Below are 25,249 nucleotides of genomic sequence, written 5' to 3' on the forward strand. Positions count from 1 at the left end.
GATACCCAGCTTCTGTGTCAACAGAAATTAGCAAAATATGTCACAGGCAAGCAGTAGCTCCAAGACTTTCTTGCCCCAATGAATTTATCACTTCTGAAGAATTTCCTTTCTTCTGTATCATCTCAGTCGTGTATTTAAGAAAATGTATTTTTATACCTCAACCAGCATCTCTAGCTGTGTGCCCAGAAAAGCATTTCATCCACAGTATTTCAAAAATAGTAAACCAGTTTAGTTCTTTGCACCCAAAATTATTCATATATTTCTCTTCTTATATTTTTCTAATTATTTACTTTACATTTTTACCAGGTTTATCATGGTACGAGTCTTATTTAATTGTCATTCAACATGAATTAATAGGGATATAGCTTGGATAGAAATTTTAAAAGTAAATAAATAACAGTGGTTTTTAACAGGCATAAAATACACAAAGTTAGTCTCTGTCATGCAACATAGGCATTCGAAGACAAATATTATGGCTTAAACATCATTAGGAACCAAGGATTCTCCATACTGCATTTCTACGTCATAGTCCCAGATGGCTGTGCAACTCCAGCTATCACATTGGTATTCAATCCAACAGAAAAAGGTAACACTGAGACCCCTCACTGCATCATTGCCTTTGTTAAGACTTGTCAGAAGCTATACAAACCACCTCTACAAGACCCTGACCATGACCAGAACATTGTCACACTGCAACACTTAGCTTCAAGATAACTTGGAAAATGCCAGCTTTACACAAGGTACTCATGTGCCTAATTTATATTCTAAGTTCCTCCTAGTGAAGAAGGATAAACGGAAACTGGAAAAGACCCATCGGCCTCTGATATGACATATCCATAAGCACTGATGCTTGCGCTCGAAACACACTGATTGTCACTTCCAGAGAAACAATTCCAAAGCTCCCTCCAAGTGCAAGGTCTCTAGGGATGTTCACTTCCTCCCATTGAGCCAAGATAGGGCTTCCGATGGCCTGATTGTTTATAAGTGGTAGAAAACTGTTAAAGAGTAATCATAATTAAAATTCCCAAGTAATAAGTAGTAGGCTTCTGGTCAACAGCAATTATCAAGCTTCCCTTGATAAGACCAAGAAAGGTTTCCTTTATGGGTGGTACCATAAGTTTTCAAGCTTGTTGAGCTCTCAGTCCCTGATTCTTCTTTCTAAGGGAGAAAAAAAAAAATCTCCTTTTTGTCTGTAGTACCAGCCTCTGTCTCTGGGAGATTGTTCTTTGTCCCCTATCTTCCATAAACCATCCCAGGATGCCCTTCCTAGAGTATCCAGAGTTTTTGTGACCTGCGGGTTTGGGAGCCCCCTAAGTTGATTTTAAAGAATGAATTTTCACAAATTTTTGTAGGCTAGGCTCATGACTTTTCACTCATTTCAACTCTTTGTGAAGGGTTTTGATTTGTTTGCTTGGTCCCCGTGTCCAAGAAACTGCAGCCGAACATTTTTGTCTAGACGTAGACTTTAAGCCTAAAAGCTAATTTCATGCATACTAGATCCTGAACTCTTATTCCACTTTTCTTTCCTTGAAGAAGCTACATCACAGCTTTCTAAAACAACAGTTTGGGGTAGAAAGACGATACATTCATTTGGCCTTTACCTCTAGGTGGCTCCCAGAATGCGAAGAGAACTCTTAACCATGGGCAAGCCTGCAGCCGAGGCAGCAACTGCAGAATCACCACTGGGAAGAAGGAAGGAGCAAAGGAGAATATTCTCTGCAGTCTCTTCTCTGAATGTCTCTAGTCTTGTACATATCACCTCCATTTCATTACATCAGAGTGAACATCTTTCTCTGACTGCACCCCCTTTTAACAGAGCCAGTAATGTTTGTCTTTATTTCTAGGTGCCATATACCAAAACAATACCTGGGGGTTCCATCACACTATACGTAACGAGAAAAATATTCCAAGAGTGGTATCTGCCACCATATGACTTTTTTGTTTTGAGTTCGGTTAAGAGCTTGGATTCTGGAACCAATGCCTGGGTTCAAATCCTAGATTTGCTACTTTCAGTAACCTCTGGCAGGTTTGTTTCAAATGAGGATAATACTATTGTCCGTTTCCCAGGGTTGTCATATGAATAACATCAAATAAAATCATGTTAGCAGAGTGTCTGGCAGTTAAGTACAGAGCTCTCTGAATATTAGATGTAATTGTAATAAATTATGATGCTAATAATAATAGTAATAATGATAATGATTATATTTTTTTCGTCTGTATCCTTTAGGTTTACACTAAGATTTACAGTGGCATGGAGTTGAAGACCACATTTCCAGTCAATTCTCTGTATCATTATATTCAATAACTACTCTGTACCAGCCACTGTTCAAGGCACCCAGTTGAAGCAGCGAATAAGAAAATCCTGTTCCAATGGAACTTCTGGCACTCTTAACTGCACTGAGCCACATTTCCTGCTGCGTAACATCCCAGTCCTCTGGGTAGATACAGTAAATAAAGAACCATAATTTCCTAGCATGCACTGCTCCCAGGGTTTTTCCTGAAGGCACGTGCTCGCCTTTCCTCATGAGATTACACTCCCAGCACCAATCACCAGTTAGCCTGACTCTCCACTTAGTTATTTTATGGGCCCCTTATTCTTTGCCTGGACTGAAAAGATATTCCCACAGGTGAGGAACTGTGGGGGCTCATCCTGTGTATTTAAACTTGATAGCACATGGGGAAGGAGGCACTCATCATCCTCCTGCCTGCTTCAGGTGGTTTGGTTTCATGAAGCCGACTCAAAGTGTGCTATGTGCTCAAGTCTGAGAAGATTATTCTCCATCCGGATCCGTTTACCTTATACTTACTGTCAAGTCTTCCAAGATTCTGGCAGTAGATGTTCTGCCAGTCTTTACTTTCTGTACTTTGGAATTTTTGTCTCTTGCTCCCTGCGTCTTCAGAAGAATTTTAATTAGAATTTTGGAGAGAATGCATGTGGAACTGCTAAGCCACTTAAATCAGATGTATGCATCATTTTCAGGTAAAATCCTAAACATGGGACGATTTTCACCGTGAATTTGACTTGTCTTTCTTCCTACAATATTTTTAGCACTTTTTATTTTGCTTGATACCATGAAGAACTTTTAAAAAAAAATTTTTAACGTTTATTCATTTCTGAGAGACAGAGAGAGAGAGAGAGAGAGAGAGAGAGAGAGCGGGGGTGGGGAAGAGGGAGAGGTAGACACGGAATCCGGAATCCGAAGCAGGCTCCAGGCTCAGAGCTGTCGGCACAGAGCCCGACGCGGGGCTCGAACTCACGAACCATGAGATCATGACCTGAGCCGAAGTCGGACGCTCAACTGACCAAGCCACCCATGAGCCCCTATGATGAAGAACTTCCAACCAGACTTAGTTATGCAGCATCCTTAACATCAAGGTTATTTTAAAATCTGGTTCAAATATTCTTTTCAGAATATAACTTTATGTTCTGGTACCTCAATATATCTACCACATGATATTTACATTATTAAATGTTAACTCTATTACAAAAATTATATGTGACCTCCAAAAGATATAGTTCTTGGGCTTTTTTTTTTTTAAACGGATTTCAAAGGCAGCTTTTAAAAGTATTTTAAAATACTGCTCATTGACGGTAAGAGTTTTTTTGGAATTAAAACGTACGGCCTATTTACGTGAGGCCATTGCACTTTTCCGAGCATGCTTGCAGCTCACTATGACTGTGCTGGACACACAGCGAGTGTGGCCTGGGAATCACCTCCCAAGTAAAGCCTTTCATGCAATTCTCCAACCCTGTCTCCTCCCTGAGGCCTTTTCTCTGAGCGCTGACGCACGGAGTAAGTCTGAGTCACCAGATGTCTGTGCTGAGCAGAGAGGGCCTCTTCTCCTCCCTCGCCACTGTTGGACCTTGACGCAAACAAGACAGAAACCTGTGTTTCATAGATCCATTCAATGTCGTGTTTTGTTTTGTGTTGTTTTTTACAGCAGTAAACCTCACTTGACTGATTCAGAAGCCCAGTAAAACGATCAATGAGATCCTCTTTCTATATCAGTTCCTGAGAAAGGGTGAGTCAAGTCTTACTGGTTGGGCGTACTGGGGGAAGGAAAAAATGTTATACCGTTGATCTGTCCTCCTTCTCCCTTGGGTATCCTCCCTCTTATCAGGACTTGCTTTAAGAAAGAGTTCACAGACATTCAAGCACCACAGGGTACCTCAGTCCTTGCTTTCATGTGCTATGTTCTGAAAGAGCATACTTCTGATAGCAGCAGATCCTCTCTTTGGGGAGTGGCTCCTCGAATATGAAAAAGCAAAAAAGAGTGAAAGAGTCAGCTATTCTCATCATCAGACCTCAGAATCAGTGATAACGTTGTTGCAGCAATCTTGCAAGGGAGAGACCGACTTCAGCATAAAGCACTGGCCTACAGCCATCCCATGATGCACTAAAGAAAGCAGAGCACTGTGGCATGGGGTCTGTGTGGGTACGTTTGTGCAGGCTGCCAAACGCTCAAGGGGCATGCTCCCAGCACGTAAGGTAGCGAGGTTAACAGAGATTAGATTTATGTCATGATAAAGAGGGACATTCCAGGCAGTTTTTCTTCCCTCAGTCAGTGCCTTCAACTCATCACAGAGATGGTGGTCCCCACATTGAGGAATGGACCCAGGGCCCAGACGTTTTAGTTTCAATCCTCTTTGTTTCTCATTTGTCCAATTCCCTAATCTTATAAATAAGGCTGTCATGCACTTTACCTTACTTCTCTCATTATAAGCCCCAATTCTCAGTTTTTTCTAATTATTACCCACATTTGGTTGTTGAGGACAGCAAGAATATCATCCCAATGAAAGAACAATACAATGGAATTTAGAATACCCTTCATGGGGTCCAGGTACACTGCTTCCAGTGGGGTTACACACACCTAGGACTTTACAGTGTTTAGGGTTGTGCTTTTATGTTTATTTTCCTTTTTTAAACATTATTTATTTATTATTCATTCATTTGAATAAATAAATGTTATTTAATAAATAAATGAGCAGGGGAGAGGCAGAGAGAGAGGGAGACACAGAATCCGAAGCAGGCTCCAGGCTCTGAGCTGTCAGCACAGGGCCCGAGGCAAAACTTGAACCCACAAAACATGAGATCATGTCCTGAGCTGAAGTCGGACGCTTACCTGACTGAGTCACCCTGGCGTCCCATATTTTCTCCTTTATAACCTAACTTCTTTCATTGGAATGACCAAAAATATACTGACATGGCCCTACCTTAGGGAATCTACAAATCCATTCGTATTTCCTTCAGTACTTAATGATACGAAGAACATAACATTTCCAAGACTTTCAGCCCTCCCTCAATTTATAGGTGATCTCTTGTCTATATGTGTTCGCAGAATATCCCCCAAAGACTCAATCTACCTTGAAAAGAAAACTTTGGCTGGATCAAGGTCTTCAGTCAAAAAGAAAAAAATTAGAATTTTGTCATGTGTACTATGTAGGTCCTGATCTCTTTTCTGAAGGGCACTTTCTAGCCACAAAACAGTAATGAGTTCTCAAGCAATATCCAAAATCAACATCATGAGAAAATTGAAGTTTTCTGAGATCTACTGAATATTACAGGCCATAAAAATCCCTGATATTTTCTGGGATAAAATCCCTGATATTTTCAGCATAATATAACCCCCTTACATAACTACCAGAGGGTAAAAACAAAACAAAACAAAAACTTACTGTGGACTGCTGAAGCTAACTCAGCCAGCTATTCTTCAGTCTTAATTATATATGTCCTCAAAAATCTGTCTACTGAAATTACATACGTACATGTATATATACTTACATATGTATGTATTATTTGTTCATAAAATCAGAATGTGCATTAGGAATTGTAACCCTACAACATGGTGACCATTAGCAACTCATATCCTATATAAATGTTTCTCCAGATTCAGGAGATACGGCTTAACTTCCTTGTTTATGCACACAAAATAGCTTAAATAACGGTAAATGTTCCTGCAGATATGGTCCTAGCCACATCAATGAATTGAGGAGTTCTAATATTAATCCAGCTGTATTGCTGATAATCAACTAAGCATTTTTCAAAACTCAGTTAAGTAATTTTAAGACACCATTGTTAGCCTATAAAACTGGAGACTCAATATAATACATTTAGTAGTGCTTATGCTCTCAATGGAATTATTTATATTAAATGTTGTATACAGCAAAAGCAACACTGAAGAATCCATAGAAAATGTACTGGAAGTTTGTTACGAAAAACAAACAGCATTTTTACTCTCATGCATAGAGGTTATTTGAGATCATGAAAATATTAGAAAGTGTTATCTACATACACAAGGTAATTCAAACATGAATAACGTGGCCCCAGTCTTGGAAAAGAAACAATGGCTAATATCAGGAAGTCTGGCCACTTTCCTGGCCATGTGGTTGGCCAAGACAGGATTCTGCCTGAAAAAGGTACGGCAACTAGATGTTATTGGCAGAGGTAAGATTGTTGCAGTTCTGAATAATCATTGCATAACCTGGACATTACATACCTACGGAATTTCACCTCCGTAGCTGGGGATGCGGCTAGTTCATGTCTCACCGGCTGCAATAATAGTCTAAGCAGAGCCATAAAGACGGGACATAGTTCTGAGGCAGATCCGAAGGACATCTGAGTTTCTGGAGGTAGAATTATCCAGTTGCTCAATCACAATGTTATGAATATGTGCTTATGATTATCTTAAAACTCTCTGAATGTTTTGAAAACCTCAAATATTAAAAGGCCATTGCAGTCACCATGGCAAAGAAACTGTTGGACTATATTTTCCTTAACACTTAATACAAGTTCTCACTTCACTGGAATCATCATAAAGGAATTTTGAAAAACATCAGCACTTGATCAAAAACTTTATTGCCTCCATCTTCCACATTTTCAGGAAAAGTACACCGTACAAACAATACTATGAATTTAAATTGACCAAGCTCTCAGAGAAACTTGAAAATCTTCCTCTGGTCAGGAGTTTTGACCTTAATGTTAACAGTCATTATATGTTAATTGTTTCCAAATTTCATACACTAAATGCTATAAAATAAAAATGGGAAGACTTATGGTCTAACAATAGCACTCATCAATGATTCTGCCTTGACTCTTAAAAATCTAGCTATGTATTTTTTAAAATCAATATTCCAGTTATCATCTACAGACATAAAGTTCCTTTCTTTAGCACCTATATTCACCATGTCCCCATTTGTCTTGAAAACTAATCTTCTGAAAAATATACCACAGAAAGTCTTCATTGAAAATGTCCTGGAAAGTATACTGACAAGTTCTGACAACATATAGGGTAGCAAAATTACAAAGTGAATCCTGGAATCAATTCATTACATTTCAAAATGAAGGCCAAAGCACAAACAGACACATAGATCAATAGAACAGAACAGAAAGACCCAGAAATAAACCCATGATTATATGGCCAATTAATCCTCAAGAAAGAAGGCAAGAATATGCAATGGAAATAAGATAGTCTCTTCAACAAATGGTGTTGGGTAAACTGGACAACTACATGCAAAAGAGTGAAATGGGACCACTTTCTTTCACCACACACAAAAAATAAACTTGAAATGGATTAAGAATGTAAATGTGAGGCCTGAAACCATAAAAATCCTAGAAGAGAGCACAGACAGTAATTTCTCTGACATCGGCCGTAACAACATCTTTCTAGATATGTCTCCTGAGGCAAGAGAAATAAAAGCAGAAATAAACTACATCAATATAAAAAGATTCTGCACAGAAAAGGAAATAACCAATAAAACTTAAAAGTACCCTACTGAATGGGAGAAAATATTTGCAAATGACATATTCGATAAAGGGTTAGTGCCCAAAATATATAAAGAACTTCTATAACTCAACACTCCAAATATGAATAATCAATTAAAAAATGGACAGAAGGCATGAATAGACATCTCCCCAAAGAAGACGTAAAGATGGTCAACAGATACATGAAAGGAGGCTCAACATCACTCATCTTTGGGGAAGTGCAAATCACAACCACAATGAGATATCACTTTCCACCTTTCAGAATGACTAAAGGCAAGAACACAAGAAACAAGTATTGACAAGGATGTGGAAAAAAAGGAAACTTCATGTGCTTAGGTAGAAAGGCAAATTGGTGCAGCCACTGTGGAAGACAGTGTGGAGTTTCCTCAAAGAATTAAAAATAGAACTACCCAGGGCACCCAGGTGGCTCAGCTGGTTAAGTAAGTGTCCGACTTTAGCTCAGGTCATGATCTCACAGTTTGTGGGTTCAAGCCCCACACTGGGCTTTGTGCTGACAGCTCAGGGCTCTGTGCTGAGAGCTCAGAGCCTGGAGTCTGCTCACACTCTGTCTCTATCTCTCAAAAAATAAATAAACATTAAAAAACTTTTTTTTAAATACAACTACCCTATGATCCAGTAATTGAATTTCACTACTGGATATTTACCCAAAGAATGCAAAAGCATGAATTCAAAAGGATATATGCAGCCTTATGCTCAATGCAGCATTATTTACAATAGGCAAAGTAAGGAAGCAGCCCAAGTGTCCATCAAATGATTAATGGAAATTTTATATATGTATATATAAAATAGTAGTGCTTATGCTCTCTATAATCATATATATAAAATAAAATATTATTCAGCCATAAAAAGGAATGAAATCTTATTTGCAATGACATAGATGGATCTAGAGAGTATAAATGTAAGTGAAATAAGCCAGTCAGAGAAAGACAAATACCATATGATTTTACTTATATGTGGAATTTAAGAAACCAAACAAAGGAGCAAAGGGAAAAAAAAAGAGACAAGCCAAAAAACAGACTCTTAACTATTGAGAACACAAACAGATGGTTACCAGAAGGGAGGTAGGAGGGAAAATGGGTAAAATAAGTGAAAGGGGATTAAGAGCACACTTATCTTGATGAGCACTGAGCAATATATAGAATTGTTGAATCACTGTATTGTACATCTGAAATTAATATAGCACTATATGTTAATTACACTGGAATTCAAATTTTAAAAATAAATAAAAAAATAAATTTACACCAAAAAATTGAATGCAAAGACATTGATATGTTGTCTGAGGACAAGAGAGAGTCTACTCCCACTAGGGATCTTAAAATAAGACTCAATAAATGTCTCCAGAAGCAGATGACTATGTGAAGTTGTATTTGTTACCTAAGAGCTAAGGAAGGTGATGGTTACATGAAGCATACAACTTCTGACTAGAACAGTGGAAAAGGACCCGATGCCCAGAACTTCTGATTGTGATATTTTTGTTTGGCTGTATTTTTACTCCTAGTAATGATTTTGATTCCTCTTAATTTGCTTAAGACTTATTGACTATTAGCCAAACCATTGTCTTGTGTTTTTAAAATTGACATACAATTCATATATCATAAAATTCACTCCTGTAAAGCATGCAATTCATTAGTTGTATATACTTACAAATGCATGTAACCATCTTATTTTCTAATTCTACAACAGTTTATCACCCCAGGAAGGAACGACATATCTATTAGCAATCACACTCCATTACCCCTCACCCCCTGGAAATTTGTAATCCATTTTCTGTCTCTATAGATTTGTCTATCTTGGGAATTTCATATAAATGGAATCATGAAACATGTGACCTTTTGTATCTGCTTTCTTTCACTTGTGTAATGTTTTCGGAGTTTATCCATATTGAAGTATGTATCAGTATTTCATTCTCTTTCATGGCTGAATAACATTCCATTGAATGGATATACCATTGTTAGGTTTTTCAGTCATCACTTGATGGACAGTTGGGTGGTTTGCAATTTTGGCTACTATAAATAGTGCTGATATAAATATCTGTGTAAAATTTTTGTGTAGATACATTTTTGGCATATGTCTTTAATTCTCTTGATAATATACCTGGGAATGAAAATGTTGGTTCATATGATAATTCTATGTTTAACTTTTCAGGGACTGTCAAATTGTTTTCTAAATTGACTACATCATTGTTATTTTCCCACCAGCAATGTCTGAGTGTTTCAATGTCTTCCCATTCTCTGCAACATTTATTTATTATCTGACTTTTTGTTTATAACCACCTTAGTGAGTTGTTGTATCTCGTTGTTTTATTTTTGCATTCCTCTAATAGTTAATGATATCTAGCATCTTTCCATATGTTTATTGGCCATTTGTTTATCTTCTTTAAAGAAATATCAGGGGCGCTTGGGTGGCTCTGTTGGTTAAGTGTCCAACTCTTGATTTCAGCTCGGGTCACGATCTCATGATTCATGAGATCAAACCCAAGTTGGGCTCTATGCTGCCAGCGCAGAGTCTGCTTGGGATTCTCTCCTTCCCTTTCTCTCTGTCCCTCCCACACTTGCTCTCTTTCTCAAAATAAATAAATAAACATTAAAAAAAAGGAAATATCTATATGCATAGTTAAGTGCTCATTTTTAATTGGGATATTTTCTTTTTTCTTTTTTAATTATGAGTTATTTGTGTATCATCAATATTAGACCTTATCAGGGAGTCTGCATTGCTCAGTTGGTTAAGCGTCCAACTTTGGCTCAGGTCATGATCTCACAGCTTGTGATTCAAGCCCCACGTCGGGCTCTGTGCTGGCAGACAGCTCAGAGCCTGGAGCCTGTTTCAGATCCCGTGTCTCCCTCTCTCTCTGTCCCTTCCCTGCTTATGCTGTCTCTCCTTCAAAAATAAATGAACATTAAAAAAATTAAAAATAAATAAATAAATAATAGACCCTATCAAATACATAATTTGAAAATATCTTCTCCCATTCTGTGGGTTGTCATTTCACTTTCCTGATAGTGTCAAAGCACAAAAGTGTTTAATTTTAATAAATGCCAATTTTTTAAATTTTTTTGTTATACTTAGTGGCATACTTAAGAAACTATTGTCTAATCCAAACTCACAAATACATATGCCTGTGTTTTCTCTTTACACATTTAGCTCTTACATTATATCTTGATGTAGTTTTAGTTAACTTTTGTATATGGTATGAGGTAAGGCTCCAACTCTTTTCTTTTGCATGTGATATTCAGTGAGTTTCCCAGCATTCTTTGCTGAAAAGACTACTCTTTCCCCAGTCAATGGTTTTGGCATATTTGCAGAAAATAAGTGAACCTTAAGTGTATGGATTTACTTCTGAATCCCTCATTCTGCTCTATTGTTGTATATATCATACAAAATGTGTCCAGAGAGACAAATAGGGAAATGATCATGTAAAGTCTTATAGATCTTTACCAACTGGGCCATTTGCTCTGTGTGAAATGGGATTCATTGCAGTAGTATATATAGTATATAATATATCAATTCACTTAATATATATAATATATTAACTAGAGAGAGAGCGCGCACGCATGGGAGAGAGGGGCAGAGAGAGAGAGAGAATCTTAAACAGGCTCCATGCTCAGTGCAGACTCGTATGCAGGGCTCGACCCCATGACCCCAGGATCATGACCTGAGCCGAAATCAAGAGTCAGATGCTTAACTAACTGAGCCACCTAGGCACCCTAAATTTGAATATGTTTTGAAGAGAAAACTAATCTATTTTCTATAAGATTGGAAAGAAAAGGGGGTGTTAAAGAAAACTTTATTACCTGAGCAATTTGTAAGACGAAGTTTCCATTAAACAGTACGGAAAAACTCTAGATAAGGATTGGTGCAGTTTAAAAGTAGAAAAATTATCTAGAGTTCACTATTGAACCTGTTATGTTAGAATGTATTTTAAACATCTAAGTTTAGATGCTGAGTTATTTTTTTATAATGACTTTTTAAATTTAAATCCAAGTTTGTTAACATATAGTGTAATAATGGTTTCAGGAGTAGAATTTACTGATTCATCACTTACATATAACACCCAGTGCCCATCCCAACAAGTGCTCTCCTTAATTCTCATCCCCCCACCCAACACCCCTACAGTAACCCTTAGTCTGGTCTCTATATTTAAGTCTCTTATGGTTTGCTGAGTTATATATATGAGTCTGCAGTTCAGAAAATGGTTTAGGGTAGGCATATAATTTTGGAGTTGTCATTATTTTTCTTTAGAGTTTTTCTCTATCTATCTGTCTATTATTTATCTATTATCTATCTATCTATCTATCTATCTATCTATCTATCTATCATCCATATCTGCTATGGACTGAATGTTTGTGCCTTTCCCCCACAATTCAGAAGCTGAAACCCTAATCCTCAACATGATGGTATTTGGAGATAGGGCTCTGGTAGGTAATTAGATTATAAGGGTGGAGTCTTCATGAGGGGATTAGTGCCCTTACAAGAAGAAACATGAGCAAACCTGTTTATTCTTCCTCTCTCCATCCTGTGAGGACACAGCAAGAAGGCCTCCATCTGTAAACCACATACAAAAGAAGCTAGCACCTTGATCTTGGATTTCTCAGTCTTCAGAACTTCATAAATTTCCATTGTTTAGGCCATCCAATTGGTCCTGTTTTATTATAGCTCCCCAAACAGACTAAGATACTATCCATCTATCAATCATCTATGCATTTAAATATAGATATTTTTCTATTTCTATTTCTATTATTTCTATTTCTATTATTTCTATTTCTATTTCTTTCTAATTCTATTTCTATTTCTCTAGCCTAAATCAACTCTCCTGAAAATTGATCCCAAGGAATCAACTGAAGTAAGGATACCATTTTTCCAGAAGTCATCTTCTAAGTTAAAAAAAAAGAAAATAAATTGGGGGTGCCTGGGTGGCTCAGTTGGTTGAGCATCTGACATCAGCTCAGGTCGTGATCTCATGGTTCAGAAATTTGAGTCCTGCATTGGGCTTTCTGCTCTCAGCACAGAGCCCACTTCAGATCTTCTGGCCCCTCTGTCTCTAACCCTCCCCTGCTCATGCTTTCTCTCTCAAAAATAAATAAACATTAAAAAGAGCTAAAACTGTAGTCGAGAAACTCCTGAATTTTATTATTTTATTAGTTATCTTATTTTATTAAATGTTATCTTCATTTGCCAAGCACATAAAACTATGCATACATTTACACACATACATAAACACTCACACACGCACCCACACACAAGAAACAAAATTACAGGGGTGCTTGGGTGGCTCAGTCGGTTGAGCAACTAACTTCAGCTCAGATCATAATCTCATGTCTCATGAGTTTGAGCCCAGCGTCAGGCTCTGTGCTGACAGCTCAGAGCCTGGAGCCTGCTTCAGATTCTGTGTCTCCCTCTCTCTCTGCCTCTTCCCCACTTGCTCTCTGTCTCTCTCTGTCTCTCTCTCAAAAATAAATAAACATTAAAATTTTTTTAGAAAAAGAAAAAAAGACACAAAATTACAGGAGTAAGAATAAGTAGACAATGAAATAGTTTGGTTTTACTATCAACTAGAGAGAATCGTATGTACTCTGATCCGAATCTTAAGTAGCATAATGATTACTATCTACCAAGAACAATAACATTAAAAAGCTGATGATAATAATGATCTGCACAAGTAGCAGGAAATAATAAGGCACAGGAGGACTATTTATCCAAGCCCTGAATATTGACCAATGTGTCCTCATATTTTCAAGATTCTTCTCATCAAAGTTGTCAGATGCTTCATGTTGCCCTGACTGTATTAGGTACCCTGTCTAAAGTACTTTTAACATCACAAGCCTCATCAAACTAATACGAATAGATAGATGATAGATAGATAAAGTGTTTGAGAAGAAGGGCTAACAACAAGTCTATATTCTTTTCCTGTGCAAAGAATGACCTCAGACTTACCTCCACTAGCACCGTTTCCCTGGAAACCTAATGGTTTAACTGTGGCATATAAGTTCTGTTACTAAGCAATGATGTTTATTGCAAAAATGATTCATAGGTGGTGAACTGCATTTGGGTTTGCAGGGCTGGGAATAAGCTATTAAAACCTATTGAGGCACAGACCTTGGATCCTCCATGGCACATCAGGTTCCCAGGGTGAGTTGAGAGTTTTGCTCAAGGGATGTTACAAGATACTGGTCCAATGTTGAGTAAGACTGATCAAATCCAGGGTGGTTCCTACTTTAGTGTACATGGCCTCATCCTTCATAAAAGGACTGATGCTTGGGTTTCTTGAACAATGTATCTTTAAGTATTGTAAGGAGTCCTCTTGAAAACAATACCCCTGAAGCGGTCAGTTATGTTGGGATTCCTGTCCTGTATTTTTGCAAATAAAACAAAAAAAAAAACCCAAAAAACAACAACAAAAAAAAACTACAGTGAATTTGTTGCCAGATTATGGCCCATGCTTCTGTGAATAAAAATGCCAATCCATATCTTCTATGTTATGTGGAGTATGTGTGACCATCATTTTTAAAAATTTATATTGTCATCATTTATGAGAGCAAGTGACATAGATGGTTTAAATGTTTCACCAACGTGTCCAGTAAAAATTTAGCCATAGCTTCAATGACATTTCTAATTTAATGTATATTTGCAAATGTTTATTATGGTTCTACATAATTTTGTTTTTTAAATGTTAATGCATTTATTTTGAGAGAGAGAGAGCAAGAGAGAGAGAGAGAGAGAGAGGGAGATAGTGTGAGCCGGGGAGGAGCAGAGAGAGAGGGAGAGAGAATCCCAGCAGGATCCGTGCTGTTGGCACAGAGCTCAATATAGGTCTCGATATTACAAAACATGAGCTCCATTACCTGAGCGAATAACAGGAGTGGGTCTCTCAACAAACTGAGCCCAGAATACATTATTTCTTTGATTATTATAAAGACTCCATCAAAAATATGTATTTTCACCTCATTTTTTACTTCCTGTTATTTTTACTTAATACACAGTACACTGTAAAATGCTTATTTGGTATTCTAGTCTTTTTAAAATTCGTTAAATTTTATTAGAGACATTTTCCCTATTTATCACAATTTTAATTACAGCATGATTTATAAATAGATTTCATATTTTATTCTTTCAAAAGATGTATACATTGCCTTTAAGTATACAAAAGTTTTCTTTACTTAGGGACTTCTATCTTTGTAACTGTCTGTGTTGAACCAAGAATTGTGTACCCTGATGTTGATATCATCTAGCAGAACTGACTGACTTATGTCAGATAAAAATGCAGGCCCAATTCCACAACAGAGGCCAGAAGTCTTGCTTATGGTTTGAAATTTCCAAGTCTTTAAACAATGGCAGCTAGGACAGAACGCACTGAATGTTCAGAATGGTCTCAGACCTCTCCCATCAGTGTTCCCTCTCTCCTCTTTGCTAAGTAAGATAGGCTCTTGGTCATCCAGCTCCTGGCCTCCCTACAGCTCCAGGTTCTGGTCATCCAGCTCCTGGCCTCCCTACAGCTCCAGGTTCTGGTCATCCAGTTCCGGGCCTCCCTACAGCTCTGGGTTCAAGCCAATGGCATATGAATGGACCTGACTGTCTGCCACTTTAGGTGTAACCTGAAAGAATTTTTAAATTTTCATTCTTCCTCCATTTCCTCTGGTGCTAGATCACAGATGTGGTTGTGCCCAGATTCCAGTATATTAGGGGGAGGAAGAGCTCAAAACCGAAGGAAGTTTTCTCTGAAAGTTAGACATTCTGCCAATTTGCACTGCTGACTCTGAACTGAAAATGGGAAATATTTCAGTCTCACGCAAGCCAGTTTATTTTGAGATCTCCATATTACTGTAGCAAACAATTACTGTAACTAATACCATAACTCATACAATATATACATTTAGAAATTTGTGAGGGGAAAAAAATTGAAAAATACCTGTTGGCTTGTAACTTGAGGTCATATGTCAACATTTCCCATCTAGTCCTTACTGTCTACACCAGCTCTAACAAACTACTTGTGCACCAATCTGAGGTTTCGAAGATGTTATTCTCTCTGCATGAAATGTGCTTTTATCACTCTTTGTCTATTGAAGTCCTAAACTTACCATTTAAGACACACCACCAACATCTACTATATTGTCAACCTTTCCTTTGAAGTAATGAAGTGATTTAAACAATAAATTATAGAATTATAGTTTTTAAGACTATCCCAACTTTATTAACTCGATAAACATTTATTTAGCATGCGATGTCATCTCTGCACTGTGAAAATGACAACCCATGGGATAATGTGATCTGCAGCCCAGATGCCCCCTGAGGACCCCCCTTCCGGTTATCTCTTTTGCACTTTGCTATATTCCATTTATACGTATATCACGGCATCCTTCATGATGATAACGTTGACTTATTCCCATGTTTTCCTTCTTCTGGATTGTAAGCTCCTTGAGGGTAGACCATACACCTTATTTAGCTTTGTTTTCATCTTAGGTTCATTCCTCAGGAAACACATCGAAGCAAAGATCTGCTGGCAGAAGGTTTGTTGGGGCGATAGTTCTCTAAGGGAATTTGGGAAGCAAGAGGGGGCAGAGAGAAGCTGGATTGCCTGGCAGTTGCACAGAGGCCTGGGTTGATGCCTCAGCGAGCTCTGGAGCTAGGACGGAGCTTCCGAGTTGGCCCATATCGTGGGCTTCTGAGCCTTCTCCTCTACTGCACAAACTTTGGGTTGGAGCTGTCCCCAGGGAAAGAGTGATAAAATTTGAGTGAGGCATCCAGCCCCCTTCTGCTGAGGGCAATTCCCTGGAGACAGACTCCCTGTGAGCTGCCAACACCCAACTTCCCAAGAATCTGGGGCAAATGAGTGTGTGGTCCTGAGGGGAAGCAGAGCAGAGGAGCACAGGGTCCCCTGCAGCACATCCATGACAGTGGATGCTAAATAAAGCATTGAATTAATACTCTAGATATAGTCTTAAAATGTTTCATTCTATGTTTGTGAAATGATTCACATGGTCCTGTTTAGCACAGTTTCTGAATTATTTTTGCTGTGAAATTCGAATGACAAGTATCCATTCACTGATTCCCTCAGGTGTCAGGAGAGCTGGCTTGGATCTGTGGGTCGGAGCTGTGATTCTGTAACATTGGGCCATGAGTGGCCTTCTCTACCAACCATATTCAATGGACTTTAGAAGACTTCATTCTCTGCGTGTTTCATTAGATGGGAAAAGGCTGAGAAGCTCAGGGGCACTGGAAGTAAAAGTAGAGAAAATATCCTGAGGACTCTTCAAGGCATAAGACTATATAATTTTACTCACTATACTCTTTACTTTTACTAAGGGGAAACCATGACTTAGGTGAAAGGAAAAGAATTGAGGCGATTCTCCTTAAATTTAAATTACAGTAGGTGACCACACAAAGATACAATCCTTTTCCAATGGAAATCAAAGTCACACCGGGCACTTTTTACCCAAAGAGCTCCATCTGGTTTAGAGTATTTTATTTGTGCAAGTCAACAGACCAATGTAAAGGATAAAGGAGTCTTTGTGACTCCTGTTCTAGAACACAGTGGAGAGAGAGAAAACTTAGTCAAATTCATTTTCATAATCCATAGATGAAAACTAAAAGAAATCCAGGGAAAGACCCAATTATGAGGACTTCATGTTTTCAAACATTTCTAAAATTTACTCATTTGAACTGTATTAAAAAAACAACAACAACAAAACTAAGTTACAGTTCAGAGAACATCCTTCATTTAGGACAACTCACAGAGAAGATACAAATGGATCCTATATCTTCCTTCCTTAATGGCTAGCCTAATAATTTACTGATTAATTAAAACCACTTCTTAACCTGTCTGTATTTACCTCCCCGGGTTTTATGTGTTTTCAGATGATAACTGCATGAGAGCCTCGATAAACCTCTTTTTCAAGTTCAGGATGAGCCTACAAATTCTATGTTGTCATGCAGTCCTGGAATCCACTGTCCAGAGCTGTGGCTCAACACTAGACGACAAGACCGGAAGGTGAATATGTACTCTGGATGCTCCAAGTCATCTACGCCGTATGCCCCAGATTGTGTTACGACAGCTCTACACAGACATTTCTGATGCTGAAAGCCCTCTGTCACCCATGCCTGTTTAAAATCTAAAAATGAGAGCATGAGATATTCAAGAAAGGGAACTTGGTGCCACATCATACTCAAGCAAACCTGATGAAGGAAGGATGATAAGGACTATGGATATATTATCAACGCCTCTCAGGTGCTGCTTCAGATTCCCGCTTTACCTATTTTTGGAGCCCCTGACGCCTTGCTCATCTCTGGCTGCTGCTTGGGTGTTCCACTCCCCATGCATGCTGTCAGATGCAAACTGGAACTCTCTTGTCGGCAAACATTGACCAGTGGAGGATGGAAGAAACACAAAGAAAAGCCCCTCTCCATTTCTCCTTTTATGTCCATTTTGGAGCATTGTGTCTGTTTTATACCCTGTCTGCTGATGTAGCAAGTAACAGGGCGAATATTCTTGTCTCTCCATGAAGCAAGGCCTTCTGGTTAATCCTTATGCCTTTGTTTCTCACTCTTCCTTGTCCTATATTTTTTTATGCTGCTCTGGAATTTCTCAAAGTGTCAGCATTCAAAAAAATTTGAAAAATGTATTCTGCAATGTCCAGTATTGAAACAGAACAGAGATAGACTAACTTATTGTACTTTAGTCAAATTACTTTGGGACTTCTTCTTTTCTAAAAGCAGAGGAATGAGAGGTATTCCATTTGGCCTATAGCCAAACCTGCATAAATAAGGATATTCACTCTCAAACGAAGTGGTTAGACTTGATTATCTCTCAGTCTCTTCCAGCATCTTTCTGTTTATTAAAATGTGGTCAAACTTGAAGATTCAGGACTCAACAACTATTCTCAGAACTTGAATTAAAAGAACACTTGAAACTTGCATTTTGTATTCTCAATGCAGTATCTCCTAGTAAAATTATGAGAATTCCTAAGAGAAATGATACTCTTTAAGTGGTTCTAATTATGAAAAGCAATAGAGTTTACAACACTGTATCCTGTAAAGCAAGTTCTGCCAGGAGAGTTGATAAAATGTGGAGTTAGAAAGTTAATTACTGACAGTTCAGGCGTATTTGGACTTTGGTTGTATAGTTAAAATTCCACATGTGGATACACAGGAAAACATTCTCAAGAGAAAATTCAGAAATAGGAATCTTGTGAGACCTTCTTGGCTAATGGAAATACAGGGTCTCTATCTTCAGAATAAGACAATATTTTTAAGGGGCCCCTGGGTGGCTCAGTTGGTTAAGCATCCGACTTCAGCTCAGGTCATGATCTCACAATTTGTGGTTCAAGCCCTGCATGAGACTCTGTGCAGACAGCCCAGAGCCTGGCGCCTGCTTCAGATTCTGTGTCTCCCTCTATCTCTGCTCCTCCCACGCTCATAGTCTATCTCTCTGTCTCTCTCTGAAAAATAAATAAACATGAAGACAATAATTTTGAGTACAGGTAACCTCCATTTCACCATAGGTTGACTGACTTCTGATTCTTTGGTGTTATTTTTTGGGTTTTTTTTGTTTGTTTGTTTTTCTTTTTTAATTCTCTTGTGGCAGAGAAGCAACCAGTAATTATCAAATTAATGTTTCTAACTTTCCAAAGCCACTTGGTTTTGATTCTCATGTTTGCCATAAAAATATGTTTTCCTGTTTGAACCCAAATTGCCATGCAATATTTATTATTTAAATTTTATGAATGAGGAATATAAAATAAAATACAATAAGCAGAATAGACTTTCTTCTACCCAATAGAAATCCTGGACTCAATACAAAAGGAACATATTTTTTATTATAGCATAAAAATTTTTAAAAAGAAAAGAATTTGTCAAAGCTCAAAACCCAGAGTATATGCAGTCTGAGAGAAGTAGGTTAGAAATGGGATATAACGATTGGTCGTCTGGGTTATCCTTGTGATAAATGGCATAAGAGCTTTTCCCTAGGCCCAAGCAAAATCAGACTCTAGAATGAGTTGTCTGCACAACTAGGAGCCTGGCAGTCTTCTCCCCCTGGGGCAGGGAATGAAAAGGAACCCATGTGCAGCTCAAGATAAGAATAGAAAGTTTGGCTTTAACTTGAACCCAGGATGTAGAAAAAGTTATAGCATCTACCAGGTGCAAGCACTGAGCCCAAATAGTCACATTCCCTTTGTTTAGACATCTACAAGCCAATAATTAATATAAAAGGACATATAAGATACCTTTTTGGTGAAATCCACTGAGCAATTCATGAAAAAAAAACGTGAAATTACTCTCTAGGAACAGTTAATATTGTGTCTTATGAGATAACCACAGGAGAGGAAGAAGCAGCTAAAGATGAGCTATCAGCAAAATCAAGTCAATCCATCAATGCTAAACATTTTACCATGATGAAGAGAACACAAGCACAACCTAGGAGAAGATTAGCACCCAGAAAAAGTGAAATAGAAGAACAATTTTAACGTGATGTAAAAGCTATTTAGAAGTATTAGCGGGGCGCCTGGGTGGCAGTCTGTTGAGCCACCGACTTCGGCTCAGGTCACGATCTCGCAATTTGTGGGTCCGAGCCCCGCGTCGGGCTCTGTGCTGACAGCTCGGAGCCTGGAGCCTGCTTCGGATTCTGTGTCTCCTTCTCTCTGCCCCTCCCCCCCACTTGGGCTGTCTCTATCAAAAATAAATAAGTGTAAAAAAAAAAATAAAAAACTCTTAGCAACATATAGGGGCACCTGGGTGGCTCAGTCAGTTAAGCATCTGACTGGCTCAAGTCATGATCTCACAGTCCTTGAGTCTGAGCCCTGCATCTCGCTCTGTGCTGACAGCACAGAGCCTGCTTAGGATTCTCTGTCTCTGTCTCTCCCTTTCCCCTGCTTGTACTCCTCTCTCTTTCCTCAAAAATAAATAAATTGGCAACATATGAAGAAGAGAAATCATAATGAAAGAACAAGATCTATGAACAAAGGAATATGTAGATTTGAGAAAAAGAAAATCTAGAACTTAAAATCTCAGTCACTGAGTTAAATGGCTAAATATACCCAGAAGGAAATTGGTAAAAATTTAAGAAAGAAGTGAGGAAAATACCCAAGATTTGGAATACAGAAATAAAGGTAATATAAAATATGGGAGAAAAAAAAGCAGTCAGTATTTTAAGACAACGTTCTATATAACAAATCCAAAAAAATGTAGAGATAAATTATTGGAATAAATAATAGACCCTTAATGGTTTTCCAAATACAAAATAATCAGAAAATTAATAGTTGTCCTTTACAGTAAAAAAAAAAAAAAAAAAAAAAAAAAAAAAGAGAATTAGGCAATCTAACTTTAAAAGGTGTAATTTGTTTTGAGGGGGAGTGGGAGGCTCAGTTGGTTAAATGTCCAACCCATGATTTCAGTTCAGGTCATGATGTCACAGTTCATGAGTTCTGGCCTATATCAGACTCTGGGCTGGGATTCTCTCTCTCCCTCTCTCTCTCCGCCCCTCCCTCACTCATGTTTGTGCGCTCATGCACATGCACCCACTCTGCTCTCTTTCAAAATAATAAATAAACTTTAAAAAAGTATCCTTTGGTTTGATATTATGAAAAAGTTCTTGTGATGGTTGTACAACAGTGTGAATGCATTTAGTACCACTAAACTGTACCCTTAAAAATTATCTAAACAGTCAATTTTATATGCATATTCCACCACAGTAAAACAAAATCGTTTTTATATGCTATGGCAACAATAGCTGAAAATGCCATATAATTAAATAAAAATGTGCAAGAGCTTTTCAAAGAAAGTTATAAATTTCTACTGAAATCAACAAATGAGAATCTTATTGTAGAATTAAACCATGTTCATAAATGGAAGAATTCAATATCTTATGCAGATTTTCTCTACAATAATGTGTAAGTTAAATGTAATTCTAACAACCTCAGAAGTATTTTACAATGACACATGGATATTTCTCATAAAATTCATATTGAAGAACAAGTTATTAAAAATAGCAAAATCAATTTTGAAGTTGATGAAGGTGGATGATTTATCTCATACAGTATCAAACTTTACATAATGTTATAGCTATGCAAGGTAAGCAGAGCTCCACGAATATCTTTCACAGAGATTGGGATATATAAAAGAAGAGGAAACTGTGTTTAGAGGCTCTCTGGCATACCCCAGCAACACCACAAAAATGGAATGTACTTAGAAAGTTGTTGGTGAAGGTTATGCGTCTACTGGTTTGAAGACATGTGAAAACAGAAACTGGAGCCAACCTTACTGTCTTAAGAATTATCAAAATATGAAATGATCTGGAGTAGTTTCCATGATGGGCTGAGTAGAGAAGGAGATGGGGACCGTCCTGAATTGACATTCAAAGATGGGAGTCCCCTGGCACATGAATGCCTTGGATGACAGCTGAACTGAGTCACCCAGAGGTATTCCTCCCAAGTAGGCATAATGTCAAGATTAGGAGACCTGACTATTTTGAAGGTATAGGTTTGCTTTTTGGCAAAGGAACTGAAATAGGAAGCAGGTGGCAAGACATTAGCCAAAATGTGCCTTATCCATGTCATGAAACTTAGTATTGTTTCTCCCAAGAACCCACCAAAGAACATAGCTTGCATTCCCTTATCCCCTAATAAGATGTGGAGTGAGCTACACCTTGAGCATTTATGACCAATGAAGAAAGAACTGGAAGAGCAGGACCACTGAATGTGAGCAAACAACCACATGAATAAAAAAACAAGCACACATATAACCTGTCCCTTTTCTCTCTTGACTCCTTCACCTCTTTCAATTTCTAGAAAAATAATGTGTGTGCCTGAGATGTCACTCAGGATGGGAAGACATGAATGATCCTGCCAGATGTCTGCAGTTGGAGAAAAACCAAAGCATTTATAAACCCCCTCTGAATCCAACATATCTATTAGATATATTTTTATATCAAGAAAACTAATATATAGAAAACTCAGAGTACTGAACCTTATAATCTTTTGGAAACTGGTATTTTAATATTTCGGAACTCACTCTGAATGGTTTGAAAAAATATACTGATACCATTTTTTCTAGGTAATAAACAAAAATAAAATTATTTTTACACCATAGTTACAATTATTTGGTATTACTTTGGTTTCACCTTATATACAAGAAGGATCATCAAAACAATTTAGCAGATAGGCTAAAGTTAAAAAACAAAACAGTGACTAGAGGTCAGGGTAAGAGTTTATACTCAGATGATATTTCTTGTATTTTTTTCTTGACATGGAAGAAAAAAAATGAGGCATGACTATTTGCTGGAAGTACCTCGCTAAATACATCATTAGAGTAGAAATGCTGATATTTATAAAACGTAGTATTACCTCGTGTATATGTACATATATTATTACATATATATTTATACTATAGTATTATAAAAATACATGGTGTTATATTGGGTCAAGGCTCATTGTTACATATTCTTCATTACGAAGAAAGTTTTACTGTGGACTTCTGTGTACATGATACTGTCTACTAATAGAGTTACACTTAGGCCTAAATGATCACAAGAAGTTGAAAGTAGGACCAAATCCATCTGGGTTATTTGACATCCGCTCTCATTAATGCTCTCAACCTGTTTCCTTTCTTTGTCACTGGAAGCTTGAGATTTTGATTGATTTTCTAATAAAATATACATGTATCAGAAAGAACAATGTGGTAAATTTAACATGTAATTGCTTAATCAAGACTGTCTATGTGTTTACAGTGGAGAGGGACTAACTCCCCTTAGTTGGCCACATTCCCTGAAATATAATCCTTTGTTGTTTTTCACAGACTAATGGCGTTGACTGCAAGTTCTATGCCCATGGGCAAGATTTACTAACATGCAGCTCTTCCCGTAGGGCAAACAGGGAGCTAATTTCCCAGCGGGAATCCCAAATGTTAAGATCTCCAGGAATGTTCTGTCTGGAGAAGATTCTCCTGGCACCTGTATTTTTGTGGATAAGGTAGAACAAGAGGGCTAGGAAAACTTTCAGGCTATTTAGACTCTCAGTGCTTATATTCCTGAACCTCAACAATACTTTTCATTTTACCTGCTAATCCTGACAATCTGTAGTTTCTCAGATTTTATTTCTTGAGAGAAAAAAATCCAGACTCCATAGTGGTATAGGCAGAAGGGACACTATCTAGCTGATTCTAAGAGGTTTCAAAGGGACACACGCGTGCAACCGCTCCTTCTGAGATGTCTGGGGACCTCAAAGTGTGCATTTTTCAGGTGTTAACAGGTATCATTCTTATGTTCCTGTGTATTTTTTTTTTAGAAAGTTGGGTGAGGGTTTTGTATTGTGTTTTCTTGTTGCCTTATTAACAGATTATATAATTCCAAGAGTATGAATGGTATACCCAGATGTAAAGACCAATGGCAAGAAGAAAAGAGCTGAAGGAAATTAGTTCTCCAGTTCTCACAGTATGTCTTTACTGTGCTATCATTTAACACTTAACATTCTCTGCTTTGTCATAAAATCAGTATCAGTTCATATCAGTTGTAACTGTTTGAAAGTTTTAAAACTCAGGTGAGGTCTTAAAGAACACATAGTTCAATGCTTCCATTTTTTAGAAAGAACAATTAAATTCAGACTCTAAAAGACTATGTGCATGTGGGTGTATTTTCATGGATCATCTACTCAGTGTATTGTGGAGTTGTACAGTACAACACATTGTAGAGCTCAAATTAGCTTATGTCCTCATGAGATGATTGTATTAATTATTTTTAGTAAGGCCTACATGCTTTCTGTTAGTTTTCTTGCTTATTAGATACAAATTACATTTAAATCTCTTACCATTCAGGGATGCCTGGGTGGCTCAGTCAGTTAAGCGCTGACTTTGGTTCAGGTCATGATCTTACGGTTCGTGGGTTCGAGCCCCACATTCAGCACTGAGCTAACAGCTCAGAGCCTGGAGCCTGCTTCAGATTCTGTCTCTCTCTCTCTCTCTCTCTCTCTCTCTCTGCCCCTACCCTACTCTCTCTCTCTCTCTCTCTCTGTCAAAAATAAATAAAAACATTAAATGAACAAATAATTTAAATCTCTTACTAATGAGAATATCCTAATCTTTTTTCACCTGTAAATATTCAGATTAAGCTAAATGTATTTATTTAGAAAAGATGAATGGCTGTCATCAATATAATCATAATTTGGAAGCATAGTTTGGAATGCAAATGAAATGCATTTTGATGAAAAAGTAGTTATAATTCTGAATTAAAGAAACTCATATTCTGTTCCAACTTGTGCCAGTAAGTAAATACCTTTGTGGTTTACAATAAATGACTTAATCTCCCTTGTCTTCATTTTCCTCATTGGCAAAACGTCTAAACTAAAAACAATCTGGTTTTATCATTTAAACAAATTTTTTGTTGCATGTAAGAGTCTTATAATAAAGAACTTTTCATATAATTTACCATTTCATTTTTCCTCTACTGTTTAAATAATGTTGTTTCATACCATTTAGAAACAAAGCTG

At 37.6% G+C, this 25,249-nt stretch overlaps 2 long non-coding RNA genes across 2 annotated transcripts; one reads left to right on the plus strand and one right to left on the minus strand.

Annotated features, from left to right (window-relative positions):
• Positions 1-293: 293 nt before the first annotated feature.
• Positions 294-24,730, minus strand: LOC128312672 (uncharacterized). Its single transcript, XR_008292254.1, has 3 exons — positions 24,572-24,730; positions 12,274-12,326; positions 294-4,250 (listed from the first exon to the last, which is right to left on the minus strand). It is a non-coding gene; the product is annotated as an uncharacterized LOC128312672 (long non-coding RNA).
• Positions 3,494-23,091, plus strand: LOC128312674 (uncharacterized). Its single transcript, XR_008292256.1, has 3 exons — positions 3,494-4,023; positions 16,239-16,285; positions 17,634-23,091. It is a non-coding gene; the product is annotated as an uncharacterized LOC128312674 (long non-coding RNA).
• Positions 24,731-25,249: the final 519 nt, after the last annotated feature.

The sequence above is a fragment of the Acinonyx jubatus genome, chromosome D2, assembly GCF_027475565.1.
Source record: "Acinonyx jubatus isolate Ajub_Pintada_27869175 chromosome D2, VMU_Ajub_asm_v1.0, whole genome shotgun sequence".
In the NCBI taxonomy this organism is placed as follows: Eukaryota; Metazoa; Chordata; class Mammalia; order Carnivora; family Felidae; genus Acinonyx; species Acinonyx jubatus.